Here is a 15,066-nt window from a genome sequence, read left to right as displayed (position 1 = left end):
AAGAATGCTCAAGGATCTTAGTAAGACTATTAAGAAAACGAGTGAGGCCATCGCTGACATAATAAAGTACCAATTTGAAATGAAAGCTACACAAACTGAAATGAAGAATCATTTACAGGGAATCAACAGTAGAGTTGAGGATGCCAAGGATCAAATCAGCAATTTGGAACATGAGGAAACAAAAAACACCCAACCAGAAGAGCAAAAAGAAAAAAGAATCCAGAAATATGAAGATAGTGTAAAGAGCCTCTGGGACAACTTCAAGAGGCCCAACATTCATATTATTGGGATGCCAGAAGGGGAAGAACGAGACCAAGAAATTGAGAACCTATTTGAAAAAATAATGACAGAAAACTTCCCCTACCTGGGCAAAGAAATAGACTTACAAGTCCAGGAAGCACAGAGGGTCCCAAACAAGAGGAACCCAAAGAGGCCCACAGCAAGACACATCATAATTAAAATACCAATGGTTAAAGACAAAGAGAGAATCTTAAAAGCAGTAAGAGAAAAGCAGTTAGTTACCTACAAGGTAACACCCATACAACTGTCAGCTGATTACTCAACAGAAACTTTGCAGGCCAGAAGGGAGTAGCAAGAAATATTCAAAGTGATAAAAAACAAGAACCTGCAACCAAGATTACTCTACCCAGCAAAACTATCATTTAGAACTGAAGGTCAGATAAAGAGCTTCTCAGACAAGGAAAAGCTAAAGGAATCACCACCAGACCAGCACTGCAGGAAATGTTGAAGGGTCTTCTTTAAGAAGAAGCTAATTAACAAAAGAATCTGACGGACTAAATAGATCCAGAGACATTGATGTATGCAACAGACGATCATATTTCAGGGGAAAGAGGGAAGGGGGATGGAGGGTGGGAAGAGATTAACCAAAGACGTTATATGCATATATGCATAACCCATGGATATGGTCAATAACGAGGTGAAGGCCTGGGGTGGGGATGGAAACGAGGTGGAAGGGATCAATTGGGGGGGGAAATGGGACACCTATAATACTTTCAACAATAAAGATCTTTTAAAAAAGGTAAATACGTCACTTCGCTTGGGTGACTGGCTGGGCTGGTAAAACAGCTTTGCAAACTGCATCCAGGGGTCTGTTTCTAATACACATGACAATTGTCTTTCATATCTGAAGATTATCAAAAGCCTCTGGACTGCTTTCTACATTAACGCGTGGGTGTTTTCATTTATAAAACTATTGATTTCTGCACCCTCACTACTGGGACTCTTTCTAGTATATAGTAAGTGTTCAGTAAATGTTTGCAAAATTTAAAAAAAAAGTGTATGGACTCTATGCCTCACCCTCAAAAGGCCAGCTGTAAGAATTTTCATGTGTACACCAAGTTTCAATGACGTTCTATCAAACAGTGATCCTGACTTCTTTGACAAAGGTTTTTCTTGAACTATATGGACAAAATAAATAAATAAAGTCATTCCTCTATTAAATAAATATTGATTCAGTGCTATTTGTTGAATCTTGGGATACAGTGGTGAGAAAAAGGGGAGTAGTACAGCCTAGATAGATTTGAATCAAGTAATCTCCCAAACTAAAGGTAAAACTACAGCTATAAGAAGTGATTGGGTGATTTTAAAGATGGGCCCACAAATTCTGGGGTGCTCCTCCTCTCAAGGGGTGGAACTTACTTCCCCTTCCTTTGAGTGTGGGCTAGACTCAGTGACTCGATTCTACGGAATGGAAGTGATAGGATGTCATTTCCAAGATTAGGTTATAAAAAGACTGAGGCCAGGTGAAGGTATTAAGCAAAAAATAAAATAAAAACTCATAGACAGACAACAGTATGGTGATTACCAGAGGGAAAGGGGGGAGGAGATATGAGAGGCTAAGGGGATAAATGGTGATGGAAGGAGATTTGGCTTGGGCTGGTGAACACACAGTACAGTATACTGATGATGTATTATAGAATTGTACACCTGAACCCATTTAATTTTATTAACCAATGCTACCCCCATAAATTCAATAAATTTTAAAAAAGAACTTTAAAAAAAGACTGGAGTCCCCATTCTAGGTGCATTCTTCTCTCTCTCTCTTTCCCTCCTTCTCTCTCTCCCTCCTTCCTCCCTCCCTCTCTCTCTCTGTTGAATCACTGCTCTAGGGGAAGCCAGTTGCCATCCATGATGATGTTCAGGCAGCTGATGGATAGGGGGCCAGTTAGTGAAAAACTGAAGCCTACCAGCAACCATCTGAGTGGTCTTGGAAGCAGAGTCTCCATCCCCAGTTGAGCCTTCAAATGACTGCAGCCCTGGCCAAGAGCCTGGCTATAACCTCATGAGAGACCCCTGAGCCAAAACCACTCACCCAAGCCATTCCCATATGCCTGACCCATAGAAACTGTGAGACAAGTAAGTGTTTCTTCTTTCAGCTGCTAAATTTGGGGTGATTTATTAGGTAGCTAACATAAAGGAGAAATACAAGATGTTACATAATGTGAAGCAGAGTGCATTGATCTAATCTGGGGAGTCAGGAAGAGCTTCTCTAAGGAAGCAATTGAGTAAGAGAGGAGGAAGAAGGCTGGGGAGAGTAACCCAGGGAAAGGAAGTGACATGTGCAAAGGCCCTGAGGCAGGAAAGGACATAAGTGGGAAAGACTGAAAGAGACCAATGTGGGTGCAGCATAGAGATCAAATGGGAGATTAATTTTTAATGCAGCTGGCATGGTGTGAGGAACCCATCCATGGCGGGCCTTGAGACACTGTCAAGGGCTTTGTTCTTTATCAGGAAAGCAGTGGGAAGCCTTTGAATGGTTTTAAAGAGATTACTTAATCAAACTTGTTTTTATTTCATATCCTTTCAACTATTATTCCTTATCATGACATTCAGTTGACAACTGCCTCTCACTGGACATATTTTGATTTCCATTTCTGCATATAATGGAAATTACATGGGCCAAAAAAGCCTGCCTATAATTTGCAGTGCTGACTTCATGCTAACCCTCATCCCATCCCAGTGGCTTCCAGTCACTAACTGTCAGCTCTGAGAGGGTGAGATAGACAAGATCTGGGAAATATAGGATGGAGTGAGGGGTTCCCTTCAAGGTTAATCTCAAAAATCAATGCCAATGTTGGTGTGTGTGCATCTGCGCTTTTTTCAGGGGGTGTTTTTATCATATTCTCAAGTGCTCTGGGTTCCCTAGAAGAGAGCCTGAGACAAGGATTTAGGGTCATGTGAGTTTCTGAGCAAGAGCTCTCAGGGGAAATTTGTCAGGAGAAAAGAGGGAAAAATGCCCAGCAAGGATGTGATCTCAGGTCATGCGTAGCCCTGGCCTGATCCACAGGCAGACTCTGGACCATAAGATGTACCATAAACCATACCATAGAGTTGTCCCTATCCTACAGAAGGGGTAAACCTTTTGGACCTCCATATCAGCCTGACATTGGCTGTAGGTTGCTCCCATCAATCAAAGACAATTCTCTGGAGAAGAGTTGGAGTTGCCAAATTAAACAAATTATTTTTATTTGCTAAATATGCTAACCCTAAGGAGGGGGCAGCTGTGAGACACGAGCAGCCAACACTCACAGCAGCTGGGAGAATACTGAGTACAGGAACCTTGGCAGGCCACCAAGACAGTGCCCACCACAATCTGTGACCCTGCAAAGGTTCAGAACCCTCCATGGGGAGGAAGGAAATGACTGGGTGGTTGGTCACGTCCTGGGAAACCATGATAAATGCCTCACACTTAGAAGCTAGGATGGGGCCCCCGGGAAACCAGGACAGAGTCTGTTCAATTGTCCTTGGAATATCTGACTCCAATTTCCCAGCAAATTCAACCCAAGCCCAGAAATGTCAACTTACTGGCACGTAGGAAGGAGCCAGGAGGCTAAAACTAACAGAAGCATTGTTAATTAAAGTTGTACAAAAATTCCCCAGAGGGACCCCTGGAAGAACAGGTCCCCCATGCTACTGTGAGTATGGGGTGGGGCATGTGGAGGTAGTTTAAAGCAAAGGCTCTGGATCCAGACTGTCGGGGTTCAAATCCCAGGACCCCCACTTACCAGTGGTGTGACTCTGGGCAAGCTCCATGCCTCTCTGGGACTCAGTTTCTTACCTATAAAATGGGGATGACAATGAGAGTTTATACTTACAGGAACTGCACCAGCACCCAACCATGCTGGCACCCTGATCTCGGACCGCCAGCCTCCAGAACTATGAAAAATAAATGTCTGTTTTTCATAAGCCACCTAGTCTGTGGCACTTTGTCATAGCAACCCGAATGAAGTAAGACAACACTATGCTCTTAATTACCCCATTGTACAGAGGAAGAAACTGAGGCTTAGCCACCTTCCCAGGGCATGCAGCTAGTAGATTCTCTTACTCCCAGGCCTAGGCTGTGTCCAGCAGGAAAGATGTACTCTTGCCAATGCTGGCTGAGCTCCCTGAGATTTCGGGAACTATTTGGCGGACAGGTGCTGAAGCCAAACTCAGAAAAGGGGTGAAGCTCTTGGCCAGCCACCCTCTAGCTCACAGCCAGAGCTCCTGCTCTCCAAAGCTGGGCCCAGACCATAGAGGAGACAGGACATCCCAAGGATGTCACAGGGGTGCTGCAGAGCCAGAGTCACAGCAGAAGTAATAATAGTCCACTAGGAAGGACTGCTTGCTGAGTCCTCACTAAACACCAGGCTTTGTGCTAAGGCCCTGACTTATTTGGGTTCCCCAAGAGCAGAATTTGAGTCATGGATTTGGGTGCAGGTAGTTTATTTGGGAGGTGGTTCCAGAGCACAGAGTGAGAGAGTGAGGAAGAGACAGGGCAAGAGGAAATCCAATGAAACATGCGGTAATGAGTAGGTCCCTCTGAAGGCAGCTGGGACTCAGTCCTCACCGGAAACACTTATGGAAACTCTATGTTGCACACTTAGAATTATTCCACTGACTGTAAGGTTTATCCACCAACTCCCACCCCTCAATAATTGAGAGTCACTCCTGAGACATTAACTCTCTGGCCCTTCTATATGCCCGTGTGGCTCTGTCCTGTGGCCAGAGAAGCTCGTGGGCAGAGGGAATGGCAGGGGCTTTGAGGCATGAATGAGGCCATGGGCATGTACAGGAACCACCCAATAAACCTGCAGGTGACCAGAGGGTCAAGAGAACAGCAGAAGGGCCCTTGCACATCCGCTACAGCACCTTCCATGAACTGTCTTGCCAGCCAAATGAGGTAGGTGCCATCATTGTGCCCATTTCATAGCTGGGACTCAGCAAAATGAAAGAGTTTACTCAAGGTCATGGAGCTGATAGGCCAGGACTGAATTCAGACAGAGCCCATGGTCTTGGGTACGAGGCTGCACTGTCTCCTTGCCTGTGGACTCCTCAGACAGAGCTCCTTGACTCTACCTAGTGGGAAGCAGCCACCACTGAATCCATGGCATTCCAGCCGCCTTTGGGCCCAAGTCCTGACTACTTTTCACATACCACTCAGCCCACATGGCCAAGGCCAGCATCTCCGGGGCAGAGCGCGGTGGGAAGCAAATACTTGTTGAACAGCGACCACACTTCTGAAGTCTGTTATAGGTGCATTGTTGGCATGTTCGGGGAGGACCCAAGAGGGAGGAAGAACAGTAGCTCTGCAGCAGTAGCAGTTTTACCAGTAATATTTGCTATAGCCAGTGAATCATTTGGGAGACACTTACAGCATGAAGCGATGGTCTGAATCCCTTTTCCGGTACTTACTCGCTCTATGACCTCGGCCAACTAGCTCCATCTCCTTGAGCTTCAGTTTTCTCATCTGCAAAATGGAAATGATGATGGTATTTGCCCCTCAGGGCTTTTGCAGGGACAAAATGAGATAATGAAGAGAGAGTTCTCAGCACTGTGCCCAGTACCTAGTGGGCCACAGATAATATATTCTTTCCTTACCCCTCTCAAGGCGCCTTCCCTAGTACCCACCTACGGCCATAAAGGGGATTGCCAGACGGGTATGCCTGGAGGTGATGTGCTTGTGGAGACATCCAACAGGCCATAACTGGGAGTAGCCTGTGATATATGTGTGTCATTTGCTGCACTCAAACCCATCCCGGCCCCCGCCCCCACCCCCACAGGTTCTCAAGTGATTGTGAAGAATCCATTGAAACGTGTTAGAAGCCTTGATTGCAAAGAAAAAGTTATTTTCCTGAAGTGGATCCTCCACGGACTGGAATACCAGGCCCCAGTGACAGGGAGATAAGCAGCGCCGCAGAGAAACTCCTGGACTCCGCAAACTGTCTTCAGCACAAAGCACGCTCCTTCCCCAGCAGGCCTGATTGACAAGGCCCAACAAAACGGCCAGAAAAACCCATCCAGCGAGCCAGCCCTGCAGCGCTGCCTTGGAAATGCACGATAAATGGTGCCTTTTTATTTATGAGCGCTTTCCATTACAGGCATAATATCCCCATTCTTTCCCTGGTTTGTATATAAACATCTCAAAATAGGATTATTTTAAAAGGACCTTGGGACACAAAGCCCGGTTGAGGGAGCAGCTGAGGTGCGAGTGGGCTGGGCCGATGGCTGACTACCTAGCGCTCACCTCCTTCCCAGGGGCACGAGGCAGTCAGTCATCCGGGTCATTCCAGGCCCAGAAAAGAACTTGCTCACAAGCCATCGAGGCTGGAAGCCCAGGGGGCAGCTTCCAAGTCGCGGGCCACTGATGGTCACATGGCCAGTCCTGTGATTAGCGAGTTGGGGACCTGTGGCCACTTGGACCATAATAATGCTCACATTTTCGGGAAGGTGCAGATTTCCAAAGCCCTGGTCACTGGCTTTAGGTTCATTTGATCCACACACACTTGAGCAGTTGTTAGGCCCTGAAGTATTGAAAACCTTCACTGCCGCCTGGGACGAACTGGCAGAGCAGAAGCTCGAAGCCGGTTCCCCGACCTCAAGCCCAGCACTCCTCCCTCTGGCCACCCGTTCCCTGATAAATGACACCCCCGCAGGAGGGGGTGCTATGAACCCCAGACTCAGAATCAAGTGTTACCAGCCCGAAGCAGGACTTCCAGAAAATTCCTTCTTCTCTTTGGGCCTTCGTTTGTGTGTGTGTTTTCTTAGTTTGGGCTCCCCCCAGGAAAAAGACCTCAGTCAAAGATTCTCATGCAAGTCATTCATTTGGGAAATGAAGAAAATATCAGTAGGAAAGTAGGGGAGAGAAATAGTATATTTTATCTATTTCATTATGACAAATTGCCCCAAAACTTAGCAGCTTAAAAATAATGTTTATGATCTTACTGTTTCTAGGCATCAAAAATCCCGGCAGAGCATAGCTGGGTGCCACAGGCCTGAGGTGGAAACGGCTCCACACAGTTGCTAGCCCACGGGTGCTGTACCATCTCTCAGGGGTCTCCCTAAATACTCCCACCCCTTGGGAACAATCCTTTTATTAAACTCTCCTTGGTTAAACCTGTCTTGTGGGAGGCTGGGGAGATGACATCTCCTTAGATCTCTAACACATCTCCCAGCATCACTCTGTTCATAGAGCAAGGATTCTTCAAAGCTTTATTTTTCTCTACACCTGTCCTTTCTCCCTACTTCAGACCCTCCTACTTTTTTTCTTTTTTTTTTAATATATCTTTATTGATTTCAGAGAGAGGAAATGAGAGGGAGAGAGAGAGACAGAAACATCAATGATGAGAGAGTCATCGATCAAGCCCACAACCGGGCATGTGCCCTGACCGGGAATCGAACCCTGATCGCCTGGATCCCAGGTCGACGCTCAACCGCTGAGCCACACCCGGCCGGGTGACCCTCCGACTCTTAAGTTCTGGTTATCTTGGCTTATCCCTCACTTTCCTTTCACAATTACAAAGAGAACTAGCTCCATTTTCCAAGCTGCCTTCTGTCCACTCTCCAAATTCAGAATCTTGATGATCCCATTTTTTTGTGGTTTGGTATTTTTTCTTTTATAATTTTTAGAAAGGAAGGGCACTATCGTTACTGCTTAAGGAAATGGCCTGTCATCAATTCTTCCTAAGTTCTTACAGAATTAAATTAAACGTGCTCGCATTCTTGCCTGGAAGGGAAGAAAGAAAAATTAAGGTATGTCCACCCACTTGGGTCAAAGTTCAGAAGCCAGGTGGTTACTTGGCAATCACTGCCCTGGGAAAGAAACCTGACAAAGCAAACAAATTTTACTCTTGGTGTTTCTTGGATTTTAGCTAATTATCTGCCAGTGCATGGAAGCAGCCTTATAATCAAGTGACCGTGGTCCCAAGCAGAGTGCTATTAAAAGTATTAAACAGAAACTCTGGCATGGGCAGGAGCAATCAGGACAGATGTCAGGAGGTTTGCTGCACCAGAGAAACCAGCTGAATATCAGCCTTGGGTCTGGGTCACGTGTGTCCTCAGTTCCCAGCTCCCCATGAACTTTGCTGCTGGGCAATTTCTCTTCTCCACAGGAAAGCAATCTGTTAGCATCTTTGTGAAACACTTCGTGATCTATGGGGAATTGTTTTCCCACAACTGAGGAGTAGTCTCTTCTTTCCTTCTTAGTTCTAAGTAAATTGGGTTATTTAGCCCAACATGATTTATTCTGCAGATCCACTGTCACCATGTTAAGGTTAATAATTCATTAGCAAATCGGCCTGGAATCACTAACTTTGTATTTGCTGCAATTCTAATGTGATTACAGAGCCCTCTCTCTGGTCTCCCTCCCCTTACCAGCCCACTGCTTTGCATGGAAAATTTCCTTATGAGTGAAGCTTTGAATCTCTAGGCCCTGGTCAAAAGGCAAGGGCTGATGCCCAGGAGCTAAAAATGATAGCAGGAGGAGATTGACCAAAGAACTTACAAGCATATATGCACAGCCCATGGACACAGACAGTGGACAGGGGAAGAACTGGGGAGGGAAAGGAGGGGTGTAAAGGGGAGAAAATGGGGGATATTTGTAATACTTTCAACAATAAAACAATTTTTTTTTTAATTAATGTTATATAAGCAAAAAAATGATAGCACCTTTTACCAATCTCAATGAAGAGGGTAAAGAGATTTGGGCTTTCATGATCTATTCTGAAAGGCTAAGTATAAATCTATATTCTATCTAGCAAACCTATATATGGCACTTATTATATGTCAAGTATTATTCAAAATGCATTTCAAATCTTAACTCATTTAATCTTCATAACACTCTTATGAGATAGATCCTCTTATTATCCCCAATTTGTAGATGGGGCCTGAGTATCAGACTTAAGTAACTTGCTCAAGGTTACACAGCTAGTATGTAGAAAACGTAGAATTTGAACCTAGTCTGATTCCAAGTCTGCTTTTTTTTTTTTATTGTATTTATTGGGGTGACATTGGTTAATAAAATTATAGATTTACAATTCTGTAATTCTATTCTATAATACAATTCTATAATACAGCATCTGCATATTGTATTGTGTGTTGCCTGTGTATTTCTGTGATATCAGTTGTTATTTCTCCTCTTTCACTTCTGATTTTATTTATCTGAGTCCTCTTTTTTTCTTGATGAGTCTGGTTAAAGGTTGGTCAATCTTGTTTATCTTTTCAAAGAATCAGCTCTTGGTCTCACTGATCTTTGGTGTTGTTTTTTTAGACTCTATTTCATTTATTTTTGCTCTGATCTTTATTATTTGCTTTCTTCTACTCACTTTAGGCTTTGTTTGTTGTTCTTTTTTCCAGTTCCTTTAAGTGTACAGTTAGATTGTTCATTGAGGTTTTTCTTGTTTCTTCAGGTAGTCCCATAATGCTACAAATTTCCCCCTTAGGACTGTTTTCTCTGTATCCCATAGATTTGGGGTTGTTGTGTTCTCATTTTCATTTGTTTCAAGGCAGCTTTTGATTTCTTCCTTGATCTCATTGTTAACCCATTCATTGTTTGGTGACATGTTATTTAGCATACATGTCTTTGTGTATTTTTCAGTGTTTTTCTTGTGATTGATTTCTAGTTTCATACCATTGTGGTCAGAGCAGATGTGCACTTGAAAAGAATGTATATTCTGCTGTTTTGGGGTGAAATGCTCTAAAAATATTAATTAAATCCATCTGACCTAGTGTGTCATTTAAGACTGTTTCCTTATTAATTTTGTATTTGGAAGATGTATCCATTGATGTCGATGGGGTATTAAAATACCCTTCTATGATAGTATTATTGTCAGCCTCTCCCTTTGTGTCCATCAAAATTTGCTTTATATATTTAGGTGCTCCTGTATTGGGGGCATAAATGTTAACCGCGGTTATATCCTCCTGTTGGACTGCTCCCTTTATCATTGTGCAGTGCCCTTTTTCTCTTACTATAGGCTTTGTTTTAAAGTCTATTTTGTTTGATGGAAGTACTGCTATCCCTGCTTTTTTTTCATTTCCATTTGCATGACGTATCTTTTTCCATCCTTTTACTTTTAGTCTGTGTGTATCTTTTGTTCTGAGGTGGGTCTTTTGTAGACAGCATATATATGGGTCTTGTTCTCCTATCCATTCGGCTACCCTGTCTTTTGATTGGAGTATTTAAGCCATTTACATTTAAAGTGATTATTGATATGTATGTTTTTATTGCCATTTTGTTATTTTAACTATGTTCCTTTGTGTGTGTGTCTGTTTCTTTCTGCTCCTTCTTCTTCTGAAAGAAAGGTCTTTAACATATCTTGTAATACTGGTTTGGTGGTAATAAACTGCTTTTCTTGTCTGGGAAGCTCTTTATTTCTCCTTCAACTTTAAAAAAAAATTGGGGGGTGTTCTTCTTCAATTTTAAATCATAGCCTTACTGGCTAACGTAGTCTCAGTTGTAGATCCTTGCTTTTGATCTCTTTGAATATTTCATGCCAATCCCTTCTGGCCTGAAATGTTTCTGTTGAGAATTCTCCAACAGTCTTATGGGAGCTTCTCTATAGATAACTGTCTTTCTCTTGCTGCTTTTAAGATTCTCTCTTTGTCTTTAACCTTTGGCATTTTAATTATGATGTGTCTTGGTGTGGGCCTCTTTGGGTTCATCTCATCTGGGCAAAATATGTGTTCTCTTAACCACTACATTAGACTTGTAAATATGATGTTTTTACAATTCAGGTGATTGTGTGTGGTCACTCGCAAATGAAATAACATCTAATTGATGGATGCAAGATGCACCAACATTGAATGAGCATCTATTATATACCAGGCTTTGTTCTGAGAGCTTCAATATGCCATCTTATTACCTCTCAACAGTCTTATGAGGCAAACACTGTAATCTCTAGTTTACAAGTAAATTAATGGAGACTAAAAGCATAAAATAGAATGGAAATTCTAGTACTATGGCTAGCATATGGTGTTCACTCAACAAATACAGGGTGACCCCCCCAAAAAATGTATATACACTTTAACAGCTGATTCTATTACATTTTGAAAATGAAATGTATTTTAATAAACACTGACTTTATAATTATTCATAGTGTGTATACATTTTGGGGGACACACTATATTAATCTAATTCATTAATTAATATCTAAACATTGACTCAGAGTCATATCTAGTTTGCAATGGAGTCTAAATTTGAACCCAGGCCTTTCTGATTTTCATTTAAAAACTGACCAGGATGTATGTTCCTAATTAGAAAGGTATAAACAATAGCCTATTTTTTATAAAAGGATAAATATATTGAACCATAAATACTAATTAAAATAGCTTAAATATTAACTGATTCATAATTATTGAGTATAAATGAGATATTTATTTTCCACTATTGCTTTATCTAACCTCAATTTATTTTGCTTTAAAGAGAGTATATGTCCTGGCTAGGTGGCTAAGTTGGTTGGAGCATCATCCCGTGCACCAAAAAGGTTGCAGATTTGATTCCCAGTCAGCAAGGCACATACCTAGGTTGCAGGTTCAATCCTTGTTCGGAGCTCATATGGGAAGCAACCAATGTGTTTCTCTCACAATGATCTTTCTCTCTCTCTGTCTCTCTCCCTTCCTCTCTCTCTAAAAAATCAATAAAAACATATCCTCGAGTGAGGATTAAAAAAAAAGAGTAGGTAACTTAAGTAACTTTCTATATGTGTTGTTTAGGGCTATTTAATTTACATGGAATTTATTTTGGTATATGGTATGAATTACATTTTTATAAATAAAACATACATATTATATATAATAAATACTATATATTTCTCCAAATGGTTAGCTAATTGTCCCACCATCACTGACTGAACAATCCATTGTTTGCTCCACCTTACTCATCGTAAACTATTTTTAGCTCTTCATTTGAAATAATTTTAGACTTTCAGAAAACTTGCAAAAATGAAATTGAGAGTTCTTGTATACCCTTCACCCAGCTTCCCATAATGTTAAAAACTTATAAAACATAGTGTAATTATTGATACCAGAAAATTAACATTGATACAATACTATTATATAATCTACAAACCTTATTTGATTTTCCCCCTTTTTCCATTTTCTGGTCCAGGATGCAATCCAGATCTTATGTTGCATTTAGGTGTCCTATCTTCTCAGTTTCCTTCAATTTGACAGTTCCTCAGTCTGTCCCTATCTTTCATGACCTTGACATTTTGAAGTACTTGCCAGCTATTTTGTAGCATGTCCCTCAATTTGGGTTTGCTTGATTTTTTGTGATTAGATTGAGGTTGCCTGTTTCTAGCAAGAATATCATAGAATTCAATGTTGTGATGTTGTGTCCTTCTCAATCCATCACATCAGGTGGTATATGATATTGATGTGTCTCATTATACATGATGTTAACGTTGATCACTTGGGTGATCTTCACAGTAATGCTACTTTTTTCTCCTAGTAATTAATAAGCATTTTGTGGGCAAATACTTCAGAATCATGCAAATATCCTGTTTCTCATAATACTTTCACCCACTAATTTTTAACATCGATTGATGGTACTTGTCTGCAACAATTATCACTGCAGTGCTTGCCTAATGAGATTTTCTCTTTCCATAATTCCTTCTACGTTTATTAATTAAAAGTCCTCTGCAAGGAAGAGCTGTCCCTTCTCCTCCAATAAATATAATTATTTGTATCTGAATAGACTCATTAATATTTATTTTATTTCATGGATTATAATCTAATTTTTACAGTAAATTCTAATGTATTACTTTTCTTCTTTCTGGATTTACTATTCTATTTCATTGATATTTTGGCATATTTTTGCCCCAGTAATACATTATCTTCATCATTGCATCTTTATAATATATATTAGAATCTGGACATTGAAGTCTCCTCATTTTTATTACTTTGCCAAAAATACATTGACTATTTTCCTCTATTTATCATTCCACATGAATTTTTGAATAATTTTGTCAAGTTACACAACAAATTCCTAAGGGGACTGGGTTGAAATTGCATTCAGTTTATGGACTAACTTGGGGAAAATTGTTTTCTTTACAGTATTAAGTCTTTCCCATCCAAAAACACAATATGCCTCTTCATTTATTTAAATTGGCTTTCATTTGGCTCTATGAAGTTTTCCATTTTATTTCGTGTGGGTACTGTACCTTCTGGATATGGAAATTTCTAAGGTTTTTATTTTCCAGGATATCTTCTTATTAGTTCTCAATTTTTAGTTTACTTTTTTTTCAACAATTATTTACTGAGCACCTACCACATGCCAGGCACGACTATAAAAAATAGGGAGTTAATTCTGGTTCTCACAAAGCTTAAAATTCTAGCAGGTTGGCAGACAAATACCAAAGAAACAAATAAATATTTATAAATAGTACTGTTATTTAGAAAAGGGCACTATTAAATGCTCTTTATAACACTAAAGCAGCATAAGGAAATACAAAATGAAAGGGTGGGGCATTTATTTTAGATATGGCAGTTGGGAGAGCCTCTCAGACCTGAATAAAATGGAAGAGTGAGCTAAAAGACCATCTGAGCAAAGATCATTCCAGATGAAGGAAATAGACTGTGCAAAGGTCCTGTGGTAGGGATGATTTAAGCCATGGCAAGGCCAGGGTGACCAGAACAGAGCAAGAGAGTGTTGAGATAGAGTATGGAGTTAGGGGGCAGCGCAGAGGTCAAGTCCTACCAGGTCTTGAGGCCCTGGTAAGGAATTTGTATTGTATTCTATATGTGATGAGAAGCATGGAAGCAGGTTTTCTAGTAAGGAGTTTGAGGAAGTCATCCAGGTGAGCGAAGTCAGCTGCTGGGACCAAAGAAAGAGTTGTGAAATGGTCAGAAGCTGTCATATTTCCCATACTTTTAAATATTAGCACTGGCAGGACTGCTAACAGATTGAACATAGGGAATGAGGAAAGGGAAGAGTAATAGAAATGTACCAACCAAATGTTATGCATGACACACTTATCCTCAAGGATTCAGACTCAGCCAACGCTTCATAACATATACGGTCAATGCATAAAGTTTTAGCTAATTCCTCCATCATAAAAAAGACAAGGTCTATCTGGTGGATCCTGTCTTTGGCCATAAAATAAATCTACAGACTCCCAGCGATGATCAATATAGCAACTGAATTATGTCAAATACACTCTGGTGTAACAGAGAAAACACAGGTCTAGGAGACAGGGGTTCTGGGCAAAGTTAAGCACATCACTCAACCTCAGTGGGCTCAGTCTCCTCATGTAAAATGTAAGAATTTAACAGGAGCCTCTTGGAGGTTTATACCAGTTGGGGCATCCCAGACTCCCCATGAACTGCATTAGCATGGGGACCTGAGTCAAGGACAACTTAGAATGGACAAGCAGGAGAGCAGAGCCTGGTTCCCACTGTTTGCCTAAGGACACACTGGGATTCCCCAAAACCAGAACCTCCATCCATAGAGGAGGTTGGAAGGGTTGAATGAGCTAATACCTGTAAAATTCTTAGCACCAACCCCGGCACAGGTAAGAGCTCACCACATGAGAGCTGCCAGTCATTTTTGTAGCTAACAGAGAGTTAACAGGTACATATAGAACACCCATTTTCAACTCTATTACGCTTGTCAACTGAAACTCTACTGAACACATTATATTCACTGATGACTCAAGTACCCTTCAAGCTCTGGAAGGAGCCTGAAGGTCATGATTATAATATCTAATTAGCTTTGTTCTGGATCTGTGTGGGAGGGCTGGTTAACCAGAAGTTTCAGGTAGATGAGTTCCAGATAAAAAATTGCTGCCTCAA

The sequence above is a fragment of the Miniopterus natalensis genome, chromosome 7 (assembly GCF_054644295.1).
Source record: "Miniopterus natalensis isolate mMinNat1 chromosome 7, mMinNat1.hap1, whole genome shotgun sequence".
In the NCBI taxonomy this organism is placed as follows: Eukaryota; Metazoa; Chordata; class Mammalia; order Chiroptera; family Miniopteridae; genus Miniopterus; species Miniopterus natalensis.
The sequence above is the reverse complement of the archived record's forward strand: the minus strand, read 5'-3'. Positions refer to the sequence as shown.